The sequence below is a fragment of the Camelus bactrianus genome, chromosome 5 (assembly GCF_048773025.1).
Source record: "Camelus bactrianus isolate YW-2024 breed Bactrian camel chromosome 5, ASM4877302v1, whole genome shotgun sequence".
Classification (NCBI taxonomy): domain Eukaryota; kingdom Metazoa; phylum Chordata; class Mammalia; order Artiodactyla; family Camelidae; genus Camelus; species Camelus bactrianus.
In genome coordinates, this window is record NC_133543.1 from 4001204 (window position 1) to 4023852 (window position 22649).

Genomic DNA, 22649 nt, shown 5'->3' on the forward strand with positions numbered 1-22649 from the left:
ATTGAAACCTGACCATGAGGTAAAATGTCTCTCCTGTCAGGAGACGGCCAACAGAAAACAGAATTAAATCAACAAACTAAAATTCTAAGTCTGGCGAAGTAGAGAAGTCTACAAGCTAAATGTGTTTTCTTCTGGAAAAGAGGGAGACTCACAAGATCTTTTCTGTGGAGCCTGAGCCCAGGTGAGGATGGTGAATTGAGCTCTGTAAGTACCCAATTATCAAAGTGAGTGATGAATAAAGAGACGTGAGCTTTGATGACAGAGATGATACTACTATTCACTTGTCCTGTAAGTATGTCTTCACGTTCAATGATCAATACCTTGGCGTCCTCAGGGATTGAGATTATAGGAAAATGCACAGCCCGGGCCTAGACCTCCTCTGTGATTGTGGCACTGCACTTAGATGTTTCAAGGGCACCATCAACTCCACCCTCTGCCTCTCCCAACTAAGTCCCATCACTCACAGATTTGACTGGACCCCTCCTTCATGGCCCAATTTCCTCAGTCAACGAGTCACACCACCCACACCTCACCTACAAAGTTCTCACTGGCACTCCCTCAGCACTGACTGTGTTCTGGGGACCACGCTGCACATTGTGCACACGTTATCTCACTGGATCTCCACAGAAGTCCTGGGAAGTCGGTATATCACTGCTTCAAGTAATAAGGTAAATTGTTTCACTTCCTTGAGTGCGTCATCCAAAGTGACACGGCTACTGAGCCACAAACCTGGGACTGAAAACCATTTGAAAATTGAACACTGCTACACCTCATAGCCACCCTACTCTGACTTATCACATCACCTCCTGCCGAGCCTTCTAAATGTTTCTAAGCATTCTACAAGACAAAAGTGATCTACGAGAGCACCCCTCTCCCCTACTTAAATTCTGACAATGACGTTCCACTTCCCTTAGGAGAAAGCCCCACCGGGCCTGAGCACAGCCCAACGGCCCGGCATCCGCGTTCCCTGCGCGGCCGCGCTGCCTCACCCACCACGCAGTGCTACACTTGCCGTGTCCAGGACAGGGATGCTGACTCCGTACAACCCGGGGCTCCTCTTACTCAAACAATGATCAACCTCTTCAGTGCTGACTCTTAGAAAAATGTTTTCTCTGGATGAATCAGTATCTTTTTCCTTACAACTTCCCATCATTGATAATGAGCTCCCCCCAAAAGAGAGAAAACCTAATACCCAGACTCCTTATCTGTAAAGTGTGAATAACAAGGAAATATGAGAGGTTTTAAGCGGAATAATATTCATGTGAGGCTGAGGGACAATTCCCAACATACAGTAAGCACTCAATATGTGCTTACTTAATATTAATAAAATAGATTCCATTCCAGCAACCTTAAATCAATGCTTTATGGCTTTGTCCAAAAGACTACCGACAAACTATTGGACGAACCCCTTTGAGCAGATCCATCCAAGCGTACTGGGATAGGTAAGACTTGACTCCAGTTACAGCTGCAGCCAACCAGCACTATGGGGCAGGGGCAGTTTGCTCAAACTCTTACATGTTGTTTGAGCATTTAGTTGTAGTTATTGAATAAAGACAGGTATTATATAGTCAAAGCTCCTGAAACATAAATCTTCAAAGATTGATGCAAATTAGTTTCAAGTACAACACTCTCACTAGAAATTATTTGAAAATTATAGTCTTAGCTCCTCCACATATCGAAAGGGCATTTTCTTAATGTATCTGACTATATACACTGAAAGGATTGTTTAAAAGAAATTAAGATGAAGCCATAATGAATAAGCTTTCAGTACAATCTGCACAAAGCCCCACCCAAGGGTCTCACTTCTCACTTCCACATAAGTGTTCAGGTAGCTTAACCTGGGTCTTGGTTTCTTATGACACAGGGGTGGGAAGAATTGTGGATAGATTTATGTAGCAAATATAAATCTAGGGTATTTGCTGTGTAGGAATCCTAGAAATAAATAAATTGATATATAGTCCCACCCTTAGGAAGCTCAGCCTTTCCAATTACAACAGCATTAAAAATAAAATGAGAGATACATTTAAGAAAATTTTACAAGATTTGCACATTGAACATTTTGATGTATCACCAAAAAAAAATTAAAACATCTACATATATGGAAGGCATCCCATGTTCATGGAATGGTAGACAATATTGTTAAAAATGTTAAGACTCCCGAAAGTGATCTACAAATTTAATGGAATCCCTATCAAAATTCCAGCTGACTTCTTTGCAAAAATTGAAGAACTGATGCCAAAATTCATATGGAAGTGCAAGGGACCCAGGTCAGCCAAAACAATCTTGAAAAAGAAGAGCAAAGTTGGAGGACTCACTCAATGGTTACTACAAATCTATAGTACTCAAGTCATTATGGTACTGGCATAAGTTTGGATGCATAAATCTATGAGAAACAATAAAAAATCCAGGGGGGAAACTTACATTTACAGTCATTTTTCCAGAAATGTGCCAACAAAACTCCATTGAAAGAATAGTCTATTCAACAAATGGTGCAGAGACACCTGGGTATCTGAAGGCAAAAAATGAATCTGGAATCTGGACCCCCGTATTTTATATAACAAATAAAATATTAATTCAAAATGGATCACAGACGGAAACGTAAAAACTAAATGTATAAACATTCTAAAAGAAGACATAGTTTAAATCTTTGTGGTTCAAGGATATGCTATGGCTTCCTAGATACAATACCAAGAGCACAAGTGAAAAAAAAGAAAGATAAAATTGACTTCATCAAAATTAAAACAATTTGTTACAAAGGACATCATCAAGAAAGTGAAATGAAGGGGAAGGGTGTAGCTCAAGTGATAGAGTGCGTGCTTAGCAAGAAAAATAAAATGAATAAATCTAATTACCTCCCCTAGAAAGAAATTGTTTTAATGTTTAAAAAAACTAAAGTGAAACGACAATCTGCAGAATAGGAGAAAAATTTTGCAAAGCATATATCTAATAAGAGACTAGTATCCAGGATATAAAACAAATGCTTACAACTGACCAATACAAAGAAAATCGACCCAATTTTTAAATATGCCAAGTATTTAAATAGATACACAATTGGCCAATAAGCATATGAAAAGATGCTCAGCATCACTAGCGAAATCAACATCAAAATGATATCTGATTTTACACTCACTAGGATGGTTATAATCAAAACATGGACAATAACAAGTGTCGGTCAGGAGGCAGAGAAATGGGAACCCTCAATACGCAGCCATTGGAAAGGGGCAATGGTGCAGCTTCTTTGGAAAAGCCTGGTGTTTCCTCAAGAGGTTAGAATTATATGGCACAGCAATTCCACTCCTACATATAGAGTCATCCCTCAGTATCCTCGGGGGGTTTGTTTCAGGAACCCCCCACCCTGGATACCATAATCCAAGGATGTTCGAGTCCCTTTACAATCAGCCATCTGGATCCATGAAGTGGAAACTACAGAAATGGCGGGCCAACTGTACAGCCAACAGAATGAAAATATATTCTCACAAAAACTTGCACATCAATATTCATGGCAGTATCATTCAGAGTAGCCAAAGGTTACAAACAATATCCATCCATCAATGAACGGATAAACAAAATTACCAAGAATAGTCCCACAAACTTTTGGTCATTAAATCTTTGACAAAGGAGGTGAGAACATACAATGGAGTAGACAGCCTCTTCAGAAAATGGTGTAGGGAAAAGTGGACAGCTGAATGTAAATCAATGAAGTTAGGCCACTCCCTCACAGCATACACAAAAATAAATTAAAATGGCTTAAAGACTTAAACATGTAGACAAGACACTATAAACCTCTTAGAAGAAAACATAGGCAAAACATCTGACATACATCTCAACAATGTTTTCCTAGAGCAGTCTACTCAAGCAATAGAAATTCAAGCAAAATAATACAAGTAGGATCTAATTAAACTTACAAGCTTTTGCACAGAAAAGGAAACAAAAAGCAAAACAAAAAGACAATCTATGGAATGAGAGAAAATAGTTGCAATAAATGAAACTGACAAGGGCTTAATTCCCAGAATATGTAAACAGCTTTTACACTTAATAAGAAAGAAAAACAAACAATTCAATTCAAAAATGGGCAGAAGTCCTAAAGAAACTTTTCTCCAAGGAAGACATACAAATGGCCAATAGGCACATGAAAAAAATGCTCAATATCATTATCAGAGAAATGCAAATCAAAACTGCAATGAAGACTCAACTCTCACCAGTCCGAATAGCCATCATTCAGAAGTTCACAGACAGTAAATGCTGGAGAGGCTACAGAGAATTGGGAACCCTCCTGCACTGTGGTGGGAATGCAGTTTGGTGGAGCCATTGTGGAAAACTGTATAGAGGTTCCTCAAAAGACAAAAAATTGACCTCCCATATGACCCAGCAATCCCACTCCTGGACATATATCCAGAAGGAACCCTAACTCAAAAAGACACTTTTACCCCAATGTTCACAGCAGCACTATTTACAATAGCAAGACATGGAAACAACCTAAATGTCCACTGAAAGATGACTGGATAAAGAGACTGTAGTATATTTCTCCAATAGACTACTATTCAGCCATAAAATAATAATAAAATAATGCCATTTGCAGCAACATGAATGGACCTGGAGAATGTCATTCAAAGAAAAGTAAGCCAGAAAGAGAAAGAAAAATACCATATGAGATCGCTCACATGTGGAATCTTAAAAAAAAAATCAAAAAACAAAGACACAAAAAGATAAACTTATCTGCAAAACAGAAATAGACACAGAGACATAGAAACCAAACTATGGTTACCAGAGGGGAGTGGGTGTGGGAAGGAATATATTGATAGTTCAAGATTTGCAGATACTGAGTATGTATAGAATAAACCGCAAGTTTATACTGTATAGCACAGGAGAATATATTTAATATCTTATAGTAACTTATGTTTAAAAGAATATGAAAATGAATACAGGTATGTTCCTATTTAAATGAATTGTTGTGCTGTACACAAGAAACTGACACAACATTATAAACTGACTTGACTTCAATGAAAGTATTTTTAAATAGACCAAAAACGAAAAAAAAGAAAAAGGATATTATGAAACCAAAAGAATAAAGTACTGACTCAGGCTACATTATGGATGAACCTTGAAACTTTATGCTAAAATAAGCCAGACACAAAAGGACAAATAGTGCCCTTTAAGGTGAACTGTATCTAAGCATTTACTGTACTACTTCTGTAAATTTTCCGGAGGTTTGAAGTCTATCAATATCAAAATAAAATGTATTATTCATTAAAATCATAAAACGCTTCCTCACAGGAGGGCTTTAATTATTAAATGCAGAAATGCATGTAAAGCTCCTGGAAAAACACTATGCACGTCCACACACAGACACTGCTGTCACTGCCGCTCAGAGGGTGGTGCCAGCGCTGATGAGTGCTGCCTCCACTCGCTGCCCTGCAGACAGGAGTGAGGGCCTGGGCTCTGACAGGCAGGGTGAGCGTGACCCTGGGTCAGACACAGCCATGCCCCAGACTCTGCGTTACCCAACTTTCTTATACAAACTGCAACATGTAATGTAAGGCTACAGGGATGTATCTTACAACACAGGGAATACAGCCAATGTTTACAGTAACTATAAATGGAGCATCTATTGTACACCTGAAACATATCATATTTCAAATCATCTATATCTTTGTAAAAAATTAAAAAATAATTTAAAAATGTTATCACTTTAATATTCAATTCGGTATTTAAGTAAATACTAAACAGCTTAGAATGTATAAAAGCATTTAAGTGTGCTGTTTGTTTACATATTTATTTACTTTCAGCCTCCTGCTAAAAGAGAAATTAAACAATTTTTTTAAACACACCTTAACAACCATAACAACAAAAAGGCAAAACTGAAAGTGAAGAGAAATTGGAGATTCAATACTTAAATGAAACCAGGGGGAGGTAAAGTCATAAAAATGGATTCCCTGGAGTCAGGGCAAGTGTTAAAGGCCGACTAGAAATTCAGATGTAAGATTCTTGGCAGCTAAAGCAAAAAGAAAAGATCATGGGGGGGTGGTAGAGGGTGTGCTTAGCGTGCACGGGGTCCCGGGTTCAAGCCCCAGGGCCTCCACTAACAGATAAATACACCTAATTACCTACCCCCCCAAAAGAGTCCCAAAGAAAAGAAAAAGAGAAATTTCTTTCCAAAAAAACCTGATATTAAATTTGGATTAAATACTTAAAAAAAAAAAAAAGAAATATAGAAAAGATGAATGACACTGTGAAGGAAAAGCCCAGCTGGGCTAAGGAGCTAAGTCACAAATCTAAGTGTGATAAGTGTCGGTTTACTGATCTAAGTATTGCTGGGCTAACTCGTAAATCTGAAGTTTAGTGTCAGTTGAATGGGCTAATAAGCTAACTCGTAAATCCAAGGTCAACAATTGTCAGTAAAGTGATCTGTTCCAAATTCATAAGCTTCAGTGTACTGATTCCTTGCTTTTTGTTGTTTGAGCCTTATTGGCTAATAGCCCCTTACTTGTAATTAACCCTATAGAACCTCATGTGCAGGTCTTGGAGGTGCTCAGAGCTTCGGAACAGAAGCCCATCTGAGCCCGCCGGCGTAATAAATCTCAGTGCATGTTTCTTGGCTGGCCTGTTGTTTCTGTAACAACACAAGCGATAATGTCCTTGAGATAAATCTGTGATGGCTGCAGGCAGGTCCCCATGTCTCACGTGGCAAAATCTGAAACATCTTTCTCACCACTCAGAGTCATCATAAGCCCACTCCACACTTCATGCTGTTAAATGCAGGAGCACAGGCAGGGCCCAGCCTTTGCTCTCTCTGTGTCATCACAGTGAGACAGGATGGAAGGGGCAGAGCACAGCCATTCAAGGAAGGCCACAGCAATTAACAACAAAATGGTGAAGGATTCAACCCCCAGTAGGCCTTGAGGCTCAGGATGAAGAGATTTAACTTCTAGCAGAGCTTGAGCTTCATTATACACCCATTGTAATAGTAACATGGTGAATAACATGCCCCAAGGCACCATGGCAGTCCCAAGGCTAGCCACAAAAGGTCAAAGGGTGGGAAATGGCCAACTCCCTGGGAATCCCAGCCCCTTGCCCTTAGGCTGGTCCTTCTATATATTAGCAAATGAAACCACCAAGCCCAAGAAAACGAGCAACACAGCGCCACCTCGCGGTCACCCCTCTCTCTCCCTCTTCGGAGAAAGCCCACACTCTGTGGAGTGTGTACCTACTTTTAATCTGAGCACCCTAACCCCACACCTCGTGGACTTTCTCTTGCCTTTCAATGTGTCTCTGTGAATAAATCTACCTTTCCTCAACACTGGCTTGCTCTTGAATACTTTACTGCACAAAGCCAAGGAACAAAATCTGGTGGGACACAACCCAGGGGCTCAACCAAAGCCTGGGACACAGCCCTTCTCATGCCTCACATTTTATTTCTTGTATCAACAGGACTGGGTTGTGAAGGGAGCTCTGAGGCCCCAGCTAAGGGACAGAAGCTGCCCCCAGGGCTCGAATCGGAGGGCAGCCTCTTCCCCAGCAGGGGCCTTGAGGTCTGCACGGTTCTGTGTTTCTCTGTTGTGCTGACTCCACAGCCACAGAGCGTTCTCCCTAGGCCTGTCCCCACAAAACCCTTCTCTCCAAAATACAAGCACATCATGTCACAGTCCTCTTGTTCAACCAGGAAATGCTTAACCCACTTTTTCCCTCCACAGTAAAGTACCTAACTGTCCTCCCTCCCATCCCAACACTTCTTTCTTTGTGAGAACTCTGCACTCCCCACACACCATCCTGAACGCAGGTGTCTTGCTGGCTGGGACCGAGATGTTTCAGTCTCACACAGCCTGCATCCTTTCACTTTCCCCTTGTTACCATAAAAAAGCCTTTCCTGAGTCACCCACAAATCTGATTCTGAACTTCATAAAGTGCTGAGGTTGCAGTCACTGTGTGCATACCTCCCAGGTTTTGACTAAGTTTCCTTCACGAGATCTTCATTAAGGAGCTGCATCAAGAAGTTGAAAGAGAATATTCTTACATCTGAGCGGAGGAGCCTGCAAAAAATTTAAATGGCTTTGAAGAGAGAGTTAACCAGGGACAGAGAGGTCGCAGGTCCTAGTCAACAGTGTCACGAGGCAAAATGTTCTTCAAAGGCTCAGAGTGGCTTCTGAATGCGGAGACGGCAGGGAGGAGGTGACACGCAGTGAGTGGGGTGAGTGACACAGGGTACGCTCCCCCATCTGGGGAAGAATTGGATTTTGTTCTAGTTTTCCAAACAAATTCTTACTACCTTTTTCTCCTATTGTCACATACCATTTCCTACGAATTAAGAATATCAATGTCAGTCATTTGGGACACTTGGGAGAAGCAACACGATGCCATTCACAGGGCTGGGACATGACAGCCACACCAGTCTAGGTTGAAAGACCAGTGGGGATATTTCCATGGTGATCACGGGCATGCAGCAAACTGCTCAGCTTCAATGACCTCATCTCAAAGGTGGGGCAATAAAACTACCAAGAAAAGTGCGTGATGATTATGGAAGACATCTGTTTACTAGGTAAGTGCCCGTGACAGCTGCAGCTTAATGGGGAATGTGTATGATTAACAAGGCCCTGTCTACCTGGCCACACTCTCCCTGCCTTCCTGCCTTGGTGCAGCAGCAGATTTTGTTTAGCTGAGATGAACGCCCCCAGAGCAGCCCCGACGGGAAAGCTCGCAGCTCTGCATTGCGAGGCGTGTTCCTTTCCTTCTCAGTGCTGGTCACAGTTTGCTGTCATCTGTTTTTATGATTATCCCTTTTGTAACTTCCTCTCCTCTGGAGTTTTTGCTCAAGCAGTGCAGAGCCAGGTGTGTCTTGCGGCCTGACCGATATTCTGGGCTGGGAAACATCCGACCCCACATCTGGTTCTGGTGCTGAATGGAGAGGGCAGAAGGCCCTGGGGCCCATGCTGAACAGAGGCCCCTGCACCCAAAATTATGGTCTGACTTTGGGCAAATTACACAGTCTTCTTTACCCTGAGATTCCTCATCTGTCCATGAAAATAACTGCCCATGGCACACAGAGTTACCAAGATTAAAGGGAATCACCATATTCACAACCTATTCAAGGGGCTACCAGTGCATCCTCAACAGACACATGCTGCCTTTACGGCTCTGACACATGCCAAGCGGGGCGGCCGCACACAGTGAACACTGCTAAGTGCCAGTGTGTTAAGTGCTTCATGTGTGCTACAATACTCTTTAGAACTTACAACAATCCCAGGAAGAAACGAATATTATCATGCCCATTTCACAGATTCACCAACAGGTTAAGAGAGGTTGCATTCTAGTCCAAGGCCGTATGGTGAGGAAATGCCGATTTAAACCAGAATCTGGGCCCAGGCCTAGGCTCCATCTCTCTCCCATCCACCTGACCATTTGCCTATGAATTCCACCTGTCCAATACACAAGTTTGCAGCCGGCCAGCTCTTAAATGCAATGTGTGCCACCATTTGTCAATGTTGGTTAATTACCATAAACTGTTCTCAGAAACCACTACAGAAAAGAAAGGTGGACTTAAGGAATTCTGAATTGCGATCTCCTGTAATGTGCAGAAACCCTTCCCTACACCACCAAATCCAAATGTATGCTTCTTCCTTGTTTATGTTTGCACACGGCTTATTAAAGAAGAAGGTACCTGCAGTAATTCCATCTCGGTTGCTTTCCAAGTTTGCAGGTTATCCATAATCAGTCCGTGAATGAAAATACTACAATGTGAATGAAAATACTGCAACCATGTCAGTAAACAGAGAATGCTGAATCCAAGTCATTAGCGGCTGCCGCCAACACCCAGCGAGGACAGGCCTGCAGCCCAGCAGCTGCAGCAACTCACAATGGTGCCCTCTGAGCAGACTCAGAATAAGAAAGTACAGGATACTGGCCCTAGATAGCTAGGTGCTTGTTTAAAGAATGAATTCAGGGAGTCCAAAATATATGCTTCCTCCCATACATAGAAAAGCACTAAATTCTTGAACTTGAGATACCTGGCTTTCTTTAGATAACAAGCAATCTTTTACTGTTCCAACAACCTGGTCTTTGTTGTAAAGCTCCTATATATCCTAGCTCCTCCTCAACCTCTTGGGAGCAGTCCCTCAGAGAGATCTGAGAGGCTGTCATCACGGCTCGAGTCGTCCTGCCAAATGAAACATAACTCTTAACTTTTAGGCTGCACATGTATTTCAGTCAACAGTTTTGGACACCATGAAGGGACCCAGAGCAGACTTTCTCCACCTGAACTCTCCAAGTATCTGGAACCTTGGTACCATAAGTGGCCCTTTGTGACCATCTGTCTCCTCGGGGAGTCCAGATGAATTTGGGTGAGTCTCTCTTGGTTCTCGGAAATCACATATTGTTTGATGATCCTGAGTTTTATTTGGTGGTGTTTCCAGGTAACTGGCCCTCCAGTTGAAAGATACTGGGGTGAATTACCCACCCAGTGGAGACATACTGGGTGGGGCCTGGTTGAAAGATAACGGGAAATACCCACTTTGCGGAGACGTCCGAAGAGGGGCTGGTGGAAACATACCAGGAAAATACTCACCCAGTGGAGACGTCCCGAGTGTGTCCAAGTTGAAGGACACTGGGTTCAGGGCTGAGTGGTTAGGTAAGAGGTTGTTCTAATGTTTTCCTCAATTTGGTTACCTCCATTGAATTTTTCAGGATAAAAGTAAAACTCTTATGAGTAACCTTTCAACTCCAAAAATGGGATCCTCATCCTGGCTGGTAACAGCTTTCTCTGGTGACAGAGAATCTTGCAGGAGTGGTAGAGGCAAAGACTTCATGCCATAGAGTTGTCCCTGAGGGAAATCTTACTAGCAAATTTATTCTGAGAACCCGACCTTACAATGTGGAATAGAACTTTCAAAAAAAAAAATAAAAAACAGAAAAGAAAAGAAAAAATGACAGATTGCCAGCCTCCAACTATTACCCCAGCCAGGTTTATGTACGTACAAAACTTACAGCATTAATTGGGAGTTAGAAAAAAAAAAACTCACTATGAAATTAACTAACCAGGCCTGATAAAAAACATTTTTTGGAATTCTGAACTTATAAAAACAAAATCCCCGTTAGGGGGAACTTGGATTTCTCTTCCTGTGTCCTTGAAATGTAAACGTTTTATCTTTCTCTGGGTGTTTTAAGTGTGTGTATGTATGTATATATAAGTTTACTTTTTTTTTTAAGGAAACCTTGGACTCTGCCATACAAAAGGTTCAAGTATTGTGTACATATGGTGGCCACGCAAATAAATTGGGATTATAAGCAATTCTTTGTACCAATTGTCAGATATTTTGCCATCTTAAACTTTGTTTCATCAGCCTGGACCACAACGCCTTTAGCTTTTGAAGACTAAACCTTTGAATTTTATTTAGGCAACACCCCCACCCTCATGTGGAAGAGCCTCTTCATCTTATTGGTTTAAAATCACTATATATATATTATATATATATTATATAATAATAATATATATATTATTATATATATATATATATATAAATTGATGGCCATATGATGGATCCTTTAATTTGGAAAAACTTTTAAATTGGTGAAAGTTGAAAGAGATCTCATTATAAACAGCTGTTTTATTGGTATCTATTAAAATCAATTTTAAAGGTAGAAAAATATATCTAATGGTTAAGCTAAGAACTTAGTGAAAAAAATAAAACTGGTTTGAAATGCTACATTTGTGTTTTTCCTTTCCGATAAATGGTTCTAGGGATGCTAATAAAAACTTAGAATTATTAATGTTAATTAGGTTGAATAACTGGAAAAAGGATTGTTAAATGGTCAAAAAATAAAAGATAAGGGGCTTATCCCAAGTGGATAAATATTTTTATATTGTTATTTTGAATGAGATAAATAAAATGGACATTTTTGGATTTAGGTACAAGGTTTTGATACTACACTACATAAAGTAAAAAAAAGGGCCAAAGAGATCACCTACTGCCCCCCAACATTAAAGTTCAAACAAGTCCGTTTTATTTGCCGCAGTTTAAAATATATGTATATATAGACTGAAATATTTGATCAATGATTGGGACAACAGACCAATTAATCAAATTAAAAACTGAGAAGAGTCTAAGCTCTTTGGCTGAAACTTGGGCATCCTAGAGACTTTTCTATAAAATTAGATACAATGCACACACACAAAAAAAAAAAGGCTTCTGGCACTACTTCTAGAAATAAGAATTGATTAAAACATAAATATAAAATTTAAAGGTATAAGATTTAATAAAATTGAGATAAAAGTCTGTAAAATTGGTATATTTAAATGGTCTTTATATAAAAGTTTTGCTTAATTATGTTGTGGGATAGATCTGTTTCAATGGAAAAACGCTTCCCCTTCTTGGTGTTATAATTCTGGGCACAAATCTGTCCCTCAGAATATATTAATTGAACAAAGTAAAAGAAACCAACGGAGTTACATGAGCCGTCCAGTATAACGTAAAACTAAAAACTAATATTCAGTGGCTAATAAAAAATATAATAAGAGGTTTACCCTGGGTTTAACTTATAACTCAAGGAAAAGAGACCTTACTAAATGCCTTATGCAAGCTTTGGAAAACATGATAAATTAAACCTTAAGGTTTTAAAACACGGAATTCTTTGTTTACAGCTCTTCTCACTGATAAAAAAATGCCAATTAAGGAGAGAAAATTGGGTCTGGGTGACAGAGCAGTTCTCTGGGGAATTGGAAGATTGTGTCTTTGTCTTGCAGATCAGAAATGGAAATACAGCAAACAGTGACCTAGGACTGAGCCTAATTAGCTCAACGAAATAAAATTTAAGGCCAAGAAATTTTTGGCATTTTAGAACTCAGAACTCTGACGTGTCCTTCAGACTTTGTCAAGAAATCTTAAATGTCTGTTTCATAAATAGCAAGCCTTAGTGATTTGAGCAAGCAAATTCACTTTACTCCAACTATTATTATACCTATCTTATAAGTAAGTTTTAAAGTGAAGCTATGAGATCTCTAGCTTTTGTCTGTTTATAAGACTGTGTACACATTATTGATGTGAGATATTTCTACAGCTAAAAAAAATCAAAGTCAAAGAGATCTGCTTAATTGACGTAAAAAATAAGAGCTTGAAAATTAAGTATTTTTAAAATAAAAACTGAACAAATTGATTTTCAGTGTCACGTGAACTGGAAAATATTCAATATTAAGATAATATTTGATATTGTTTAGTTTAAGAATGTTCTAATTAATATAGACATCTTTAAAGACATCAATATTAAGTATAATGCTTTTACTGTACCTAGGTTTAATGAAAGTCAAATAAGATCCTGTTATATCTGTTGCAGATTTGTCAAGAAAAAAAAAAAGTAATGTGGTGTGGTAAAATTTTAAGTAAATTAATTGTAAATGAGATGAGAGCTTTGGGTAAATTTTTAAAATATATTTTTAAAATGTATGCTTAAGATAATCTCTAAATGTTTGATATCTTTAAATTTTAGAGTTGTGCTAAATTAAGTCAAATGATAGGATTTTATTAAATAGCTATGCCATTTTCAGATAAAATAAGATTGAAATATGAATTACTTAACATGTAACTTCCTCTTACAGAGAAAATAAAGGTGTTTAGAAATACTAATAAATGGATGATGCCACCCTGAAATAGTCTCTATTATTAAGGGAATGATCTCAGTATCCTAGGAAAGTAAGATAAATGTGCAAAGGAAGATATAAGAATGGAATTATATTTTGTTAATGAAAAATAGTGAATTTCTCCTGAAGCTGGTTACTTCTGAATGGAAGAGAAAATAAGGGACACACTAATATGAGTAGAGAAAGCTATGGAAAGCTTGTAGAAGAGGAACCCTGAGGAAAGTTTCATACGTGGTCGGAATTGGCTAAGTTTAGAATCAACTTGGGCAAAGTAAATGAATCTTAGAAGTAAGCAGGTACAAGACTAGATTTGGTTTTCTCGCTGTTAAGAGGAAAATTTTTTCTTAAAATGTTAATCCACCTTCAGTAACAGATTGTAAAGCTTCTTATACCACTTAACTGATCTGTTCTGCCATTACCTTTGACGCATTTTCTTGTTAATGAATTAGTACTACGTTACAGTGATCTATATGTTTATCTGACCAAGTGTTCTGAAAACCTTTAACAAGCTCTCCAAATATCAATTTCTAATTAAAGTTCTTTTAATCTCCAGTTAAGTTTGGGATGCTACAGAGGGCCCCTGAAACATCCCAAAGAGAGATTTTAATCTAGTAAATTTCATTTGGCATGTTAAATAACACGGTATTGTCAAATGAATAATAAATCTTCTAAGGTTATATTGTATGAGAAAATATTATTAATATAGATACTCTAGAAATTATATGGACTCCCTAAAATTCTGGTATATCTGAAATGGTACCAGTGATAATTCTGGGTATAGTGACCAGGTTTCTTTATCGATTATAGTGTAACGGTGTTTAACCATGATTTTAAATCTTTTGTCATTTATAGACAGTTAATGGTTGTCTTCTGATGGTTTTGCAAAATGCTTGCTCTTCAAGGAGATTTATTGATTTCTAATAAATTTCAAACTATAGCAGTGAACTAAACTGGGTAAGAAATTTTAAATTTCCAATGAAAACTGTGATTAAAAGAATTAGTTACATGGGACTGAGTAAACTGGTGAATATGTTTATAAATTTTGATTTTGTTTAAAATACTACTGGCTTTTAACCTGTTTCCCAGACATAAAGAATCTCTTCTCTTTAAGCTAGCTATGATTCAAAGCAATTTGATAAATTATACCTATGTAATCAGACTTGGAACAGTTATCTTTTCTCTCTATCTGATCCCTCAATAGACTAAAAACTCTTAGGTCCCCAGTGGCTCTATCAGACAAATGAGGAAGATCATCTCCTAACAGATATAGGAATCTCAAGGTATTTTAAGGATTTTAAAGAGAAAAGAATTTACCTAAATTTGTAAGGCAGAAATCCATGACAAGCCGTTGATGGGTCTTTCCTGGCCTTAGCAAACATTATTAACATTCTACCCTGAGACTCCTAATTAAAATTTCCAACACAGCCAATTTAAAAAAGCCTATATGATCAAATAATCAGACAACATGTAAATAAATTAATCTTGACATGGCTTTATTTGAGAAAAATAGGGTAACTTTAGAGAGAAAAAAGATTATATTTTAGTGGATATTAAATTCTAGTTTTGTTAATTGACGTCCGTATTTACTAACACACTTCCCAAACATTCCTTGCTGTTATGTCACATTGCTGTACAGTTTAACTGAATTATTAATAGGATACTCTAGCCTTGTTTCTGAAGCTTACTAATCTATCCTTGGGTAAAGTTCCAATGCCCCATGACCTGCAGCCAGGGGATTATACAAACTGGAACAGGCATGACTTAAAGAACTGTCTCCAACCTGAATGGAAGGACCCTTTATCAGGTACTCTTAAATAGACCATACACACCAAAGCTGAAGGAAACGGACTTTCGGGTTCATTTCCTATCAGAAATAGCCCCTGCAATGCACTGGCCTATAGAGCACTGCTCACCTTAAAACAATGCCCAAATGGAGAAAAAGCTACCAGGCCAGGATGAGAAGAAGACGATATCTGAGGTAGACAGCTGACCCAAGACACCATACCAGGGCTGCATAAAAATTACTGTGATAATTTCTCCTACCTTTGATTATGAACTACTCCTATTGTTAAGTTTATGGTAAATTACCTATGTCTAGTTCTTCTGTGTTACCTTGGTGGGTTTCCCTACTCCAAGGCTCTAACTAGATAGCCCTCAGAAACGTTATTCTAAAAAGAAATTATAGTTCTGTTTAGGCCTCTGTTGATCTTACAAGGTGGGAGACCTCACCTGACCAATTAATACCTGCTCTGAGACTGACCATAAATATGAACTTTCTCATAAGATCACTCAAACTCAATCAGAAACACAAGCAAAATTTTAACCCCAAAATACAACTTCCCGACTATTAAATTCTTAATCGTGACTTTATTAACGTTACTAGCTGTATTACTTATATCCTGTCTATTTTATAAAATTGTCTGTTACATTTCCCAAAGTGTAACTAGGCCTACAAAATTGATGATGGCTAAACATCTTGAAGAAATAGATAAAATTTATAACCCTGAATAAAGTAATTGTAATAGTGTGATTCTAGGTATGGCAATGAGCAATGAAGGGAAAACACTTCCTGGATCATAACAAACAAGTAAGACAGGTGATCCAGAGAATTTTTAGTATCAACAGGGCCTGATAAAAAACTAACACCTTGAATGGCAACTCAGAAGATTCTTCACCTGAACTAGGATTGAGCCATCCTAGCACCATGGGACAAAATTGGTCATGAAATGTCTCTCAAAATATTGGCAGAATTTAGGACCAAGGGGGAGCACTGTGAATGAAAATACTGCAACCATGTCAGTAAACAAAGAAGGCTGAAACCAAGTCATCAGCTGCTGCTGCCACCCCCAGCGAGTGCATGCCTGCAGCCCAGCCTCTCAGCCACTCACAGTGGTGCCCTCTGAGCGGAATCAGAGTAAGAAAGGACAGGATACTGGCCTTAGATAGCTAGGTACTTGCCAAAGGGATGAATTCAATGACACAAATGTTTGCTTACTCCCATACATAGAAAAGCACTAAATACTTGATCTTGAGATATCTGGTTTTCTTTAGATAACAAGCAATATTTTATTGTTCCAACTACCTGGTCTTTATTGTAAAACTTCTATATATCCTAGCTCCTCCCCTACCTCTTGGGAGCAGTCCCTCAGAGTGATCTGAGTGGTTGCCATCCAGGCTCGAGTCCTCCAGCCAAATAAAACATAACTCTTAACATTTAGGCTGAACGTTTATTTCAATGAAGTCCCAGAATAGACACAACTCATCAATTATGTAATGGAACACACTGGATCAGGAAACAAAAGCGTGTTTTAGTCTGGAAAAACTACGGTTTCCTCTTTTTTCCTGTCATTATACAATCCCACCAGAACTCATTAATTTGCTGTCTGCTCATCTGGCAACCAAACTCAGAGAAGAGTCAACTCAGCAGAGTTCTTTACTCGGGAGAACACCCCGCAGCAGCACTGCAGGCTACCTGCCTTCCCACACGCTCTGCTGAACCTTGGTGTCCTCCGTGAAGACCAGGACAACAGAGCTGTTCCCAAAAGCTGCGAAGTCCCACAAGTTAAATAAATCATTTTATTTTATACGATATTTTACGTATATACCCATCTCTGAAAACAGCTTTACTAGAAGCCCAAATCTTCAGCATCACTCTGGAAAGGCAAATCCGGTCCGCAAGGGAAAACAAGACTTAAGACGAAGCTAAGGCTTCCAAAGTACTCTCCACGACCTAAGGCCTCCAAAGTCCCCTGCAGGACCTTCAACCAAACTGCCTGCAGGCCTGCAGCTGCAGGCGGCAACATGTCTGCTTTTAAAGCAACCTCTTCCTGCCCTCGGGCACTACAATGTCCCTCTATGCCCTCCCTTCTCAGGGTAAGAGCAGCCACTGCAGAACCTCACAGGGCAGCAATGACAGGACTGGACAAAGAGGATCAGAGCAAAACTAAGCCTTCTGATTACACGAGCTTGTCACTCTGTCACTTTAAAGATGAAGATATATATATAGAGAGGCGGGGTGATCTTGCTCAAAGTCACACAGCTAATAAGTGGCAAAGTCTATAACTCTGTTCTTCCCTCCGGCGTGACGCCCCAGCTGGGACGCCCACAGGGTTCTCTCGTGCCTGCCTGACCAGTCCTTTACTGGCATTCATAAAACACCACAGCGTCTGACCCTAGCCTAATTTTTCAGCATCTTTTCCCTGCAGTCTGGCAGGAACAAGCGGTTCGGGCCATTGTATGATTTCTGGCTCCCAGAAGCCTCCGTGCTCAGGCTGGTCTTGCCTGTGCATCCAGCACCCTGTTCAGAGGCTCTTCCTCCCCTGCAGGAGGACGTTTCCACTCTCCGCATGACATCCCCTTAGGGAAGCCCTCTTCTCTCCCTCAGCTCAGCAGGTGTCCCAGGCCACATCCCGAGCTGCCCCATTAGGACTGCGCGTGCCCAGGTTTGCTAGTCAGACCAGCAGCCTCAGAGCCAGGGATTATGCCCGGGTCACCCTGCAAACCTACTGCCCGCCTCACAGCCCCCAGCCAGCAGGTCACCTGGAAGTAGCAGCAAGTGCCCCACCCAATCCCGAAGTCTCTTCATTTGCCAGCACCGCTGATGACTGGTCTCCATACTTTGGTCAGTTTTGCACAAAACAGCAGCTTCCACTGTGAAGCAGGGGGTTTTCTCTTCTGCTCCCCATCCTTACTGGAAACGTCTAGGGAAATGAAAAGGCCTTTTCTTAACCCTTTTCTGATGACACCCTCCCACCCACAATACTCACATGCTCAAGAGATTTGGGTCTACCTGATTTTGTTTCCCTTACGCTAATGGGCTCAAAACACTGCGGGAATCTTTCTCTTTTGAGGGTACTTTTACTCAGTTTATCGGCTTTAATCTGTTTTTGTCTCTCTCTTCAATATCCCTAGAAGTTGCCACTTCTTATTCCCTTCAGCAGCCTCCCTCCCAACATCTAGTCTAGGAAATCAGCTGTGATGAGGGGCCGGGGGGAAGTCACAGAAGATGCAACTAAGGCACAGAGAGGTGACTTAATTTGCCCGAGAAGATCAGCTTCAAGCCCCAACACTGTGTGTCACGTCCCTCTGTTTAACTCTTATGCTAAGCAAGCGATCTATTTGTAGATTATGGTTATAAACAGATGAGGTATGAAAATACATACAAGGACAAACATCAACTCTAAGATGTTCATTATCTCCACTATTTTGTTTCTATTTATTTTATTTCTATTAAAAAAACATTAAGAACCTCTGCAGTCAATATAGCAAAATGTTACTGGGCTTTAAATACAGAATATAGAGGTTTTAAGTGTGTCATTACTCATCCTTATTTGTATGTTCACAAGACAAAGTGATTTGAAAGTCTCTCTCCCCTCCCCCTACTCACTACTGGCTCTCACCTGAGCTTCCAAACCACACATATAACAGCCTTTCACTTTACCCACAGCTGTACTCATCAGTTATCCCCCAGAACTCCCTCTACAGCTTTCCCTCCTCAGAGCACAGCAGGACCATCACTTACCTCATTAATCCACCCAGAAACCTGTTCCTTCCTCCATCCTACCTTCACAGACAGCATTCATCCTTTCCTTTTTACCATCTAAACCTGCCTTCAATCTGTTCGCTTTTACCCACTGACCATCCCACCGGTCAAGTGGAAGCCACCAACACTGCCCACCTGGACTCACGAGTCTCCCAAGTGGCTCCAAAGCCACTCTCCCCTACTTGAGACAAATGGGATTGTGTCACTCCCACGATTTTAGGACTGATTTCAAACCCACTGTTCTTAGAAGAAAGTCAGGTTCTTCACCTGATGAAGGTCTTGCCCATCAAATTGTCAGCTCAGGGAGGGGAGGACACGCCCTCTCCCCTAGGACCCGCCCTCTGGCAGAGCATCAGCTTGGGAGGACCTGCTGAGCTACACCAGCCTGTATTCTAACCCTGGTCTTGAGTTCTGAGCAAACTGCTTCACTTATCCATACAAATCCAAGGTAGATTAGAAAGATATTAGATGTTGTGCTAGACTATTGATTTGTGGATTTTGCACTAGCAACCTGCAAGTACATGTTCTAATGATTCTGTCTTCTTAAAACCACACCCAGATTTAAGTAGTATTTGTGGAATGTCTTCGGAGTAAATGGGACTGTAGTTTTACAGACTTTATGTTTTATACCATGAACAACCCGGACAGGGTCACAAATGGAACCGCCTCAGAAGTGACAGAAGACAGGTGAGAGGCACAAAGCAACAGGTCACAAAGATGGTAAGAGCAAAGTTGTTTCTCCAACCCCCCAAAAAATTTTTGAAAGAACCGAAAACTGAATTTTGTAAGTAAAACACTATCATATAAAGAAATAAAATAATCCTCTTCATCAGGGTTTCAAGATCTGACTCCAGAATTTTTAGCATGCCATATTGAATCCAAGCACAGAAAAATCAGATGGACTAGTGGTGAGTAAGTTCCAGGAAAACTGCAGTAATTCCTCCACTTGTAAAAAGACATAAACTCACCTGTCGAAGATGAATGTAAACCGCATTCTGGAGAAATTCGGTAGCTCCCAGGCTCCGCTTCTGGATGGCAAGGACATGGACAGCTTCGAAGCATGCTTCTAACTCAGTCACCAGCATTCTTACACTGCAGGGGGAAACGGAGGCCCTCAGTCAAGAGCAGAGGTGTTCCTGTCGTGTCTCGCAGGCCGTGCCTCGGGGACTCAGTGCCCTGTAGCAGCCCGGCCCCAGGCGAGGACCCGCAGCATGGCCCACCCAAGCAGGAGGTACACTGTGCTTGAGAAAGCCCATCCCCGATGGGGGCAAGAGTGGCTGGTGGTTTTGAGTGAACATATAAATGCCCATAGAAATATGCCTGCATTCAGTCAAGTGATACAAGCAACAGTAGCAGGCTATTTAACAAAATTTCAACTGTCAGTGGAAATTTACCATTCCTTTCCACTTGTCCCCTGCACTCTGAGACAGGCTTAGGCGCTCTCACACCGGCAGCTCTGATGCAATAGTTGTGAAGTCGTTTTACTTTGCTGCAAGTGTCCTCGCTCCCCATGTGGCTGTGACTGTCGTCTCTTAACACAGTCAGATGTCTTCCTGAATCTCTCCCTGCGTTCCTTGCTCCTGCTCCTCAGATCCTAAGATAAAGGGCAAGTGAAGACACATGACAAGAAAAGGCACCGTGGACTTGAACGAAGTCCTCAGTGATCCCCTAGGTGAGTGCTGCCCACCCCTTACCTTCGATTCTCAAGGTTCTGCCCAGGGTGACATCCAGACAGGAAAGCGTCCTAGGCCAATTTAAAGCTGTGTGACTTGGGCCCTGGGACAGGTGCAGGAGCTGGTTCCAGAGCCGTGCCCCTCCCCACCTCTGCTCCCCTCTCTCCCAAGGACCCACTGCCAAGCCCCCAGGTTCCCTGATATTCTGTCCTTCTCTTCTAATCTAATCCAAGCCCTTTTCCTCTTCCTTTATTCCCTAATTATCACCAGCTGAAGTGGTTTTTCAGTCACATTATCTGAAAAAATTTCCGGCAGCTGAAAAAGGTCTCCAGAGGTCAATGCCCATATGCTGGTTCCTGAAGAGAACCCCTGGTTATGGGGTCCCTCACCAACACCCACGGGGCATCAGACATGTTGCAGAGTCGACCACCCCCAACAAGAGTTTGCTGTGACCCCAATGCCCACACAGCATCCCTGCTCTCATAAATGTATTTGGCCCACTTATCCATTACTAAGAAGCAAAAGTAAAAAAATTGCTCATGTTTCTTACTAAAATTATTTATGTGGTGGGAAAAGAAATTGTAATAGAAAAGAATAAATTTGACTGCATGTTAGATCTGTTCATTTGGCTTTAAACCTTTGCTGTTTTCGAGGCTCAGACTTATTAGCTCTGTACCTTTTGTAAAAGAAAGTTGCCTTTAGCCTGAAATATCCAGGAGAGCCTATTATCCGGGCTCTGATCTTTCACGATGTTAACTCTTCTGCACTTATGTTGAGATGGCAAGTTGCAAAATAGAAAATCATCTTTGGTTTTTTTTGGAGGTTTAAGAGGGGCACCATGATTTGACCCACGTGGACAGCTGCAAGAACAAAGAATTCCAAGAAGAAACAATTCGTACCGCAAGAAGTTTGCAACAACCAACCACATCCCCGCCCCTTTTTAGTATAAAAGCGGACTGATTTCTGACTTGGGGGAGACGGTTCTCCAGCATGTCATTCAGCCATCTTCTGGGTCTGCCAGCTTTTCAAATAAAGTCACTATTCCTTGCTCCAACACCTCAATCTCCCAATTTATTGGCCTGTCATACAGCAAGCAGTACGAGTTTTGACTTGGTAACAAGATGACTGCATTGGAGGTAGTATGTCTCCACTCTTTCCTCGTTTCCAATATGTAACATGCACATCATTTATGATCTAGTTCAAATAATTCATCAAAGACAACCACAAAAAGAAACTACACTCACCTAGCTATCAACACTGAAGTCACAACCTATCAATTTTATATGCTGTTTAACAACACAACTAAAAAACCTAACATAGGGAATTGATTCCACAGAAATAAATTTATTTCTACTCCTTCAAAACCTTTTTTTCTTTTCTATTTTATTTTGTTTTGAATATTGAAAAGAAAATAAAAGACAAATCATTTTATTTCACGTATTTTGTTATAGCTACATAATTTAAATACTACAAAGATATTTAAATTGCAATAAAAAATTGTTCATATATTGTACAAAGATATATACACAATCAATGTGGATAAGGAAAGGAATGGACATTTACTAAAAATCCACTGCACATCCAGTTTTTTACAAGCATATACTGGAATATAAGCTCTATGATCCAGGGGTCCCCCACCTGCATTCTCACTGCTGAGTCCCTTAGTAATCTTTTACCAAGGCACCAGCATAGAACCACGCGATCAGTATTTTAGGTATAAATGAGGAAATTAGCTCATTCAATTCTAAAACAAAAACCCTAAAATAAATACTGAACTTATTTACAGATAAAGAAAATTGGACACAAACAAGTA

General features: G+C 40.4%; 1 long non-coding RNA gene across 3 annotated transcripts in view; it reads right to left on the reverse strand.

Annotated features, from left to right (window-relative positions):
- Nucleotides 1-22649, reverse strand: part of LOC141577669 (uncharacterized) — a 38814-nt gene that overhangs the window by 4449 nt on the left and 11716 nt on the right. The window contains exon 4 of one of the 3 annotated variants that reach the window (XR_012506902.1): nucleotides 20132-20255. This is a non-coding gene — a long non-coding RNA (uncharacterized LOC141577669). Of the gene's footprint in view, nucleotides 1-20131; nucleotides 20256-20577; nucleotides 20758-21521; nucleotides 21697-22649 lie in introns of those variants that run through there. The other 2 variants (XR_012506903.1, XR_012506901.1) reach the window with 2 other exon arrangements.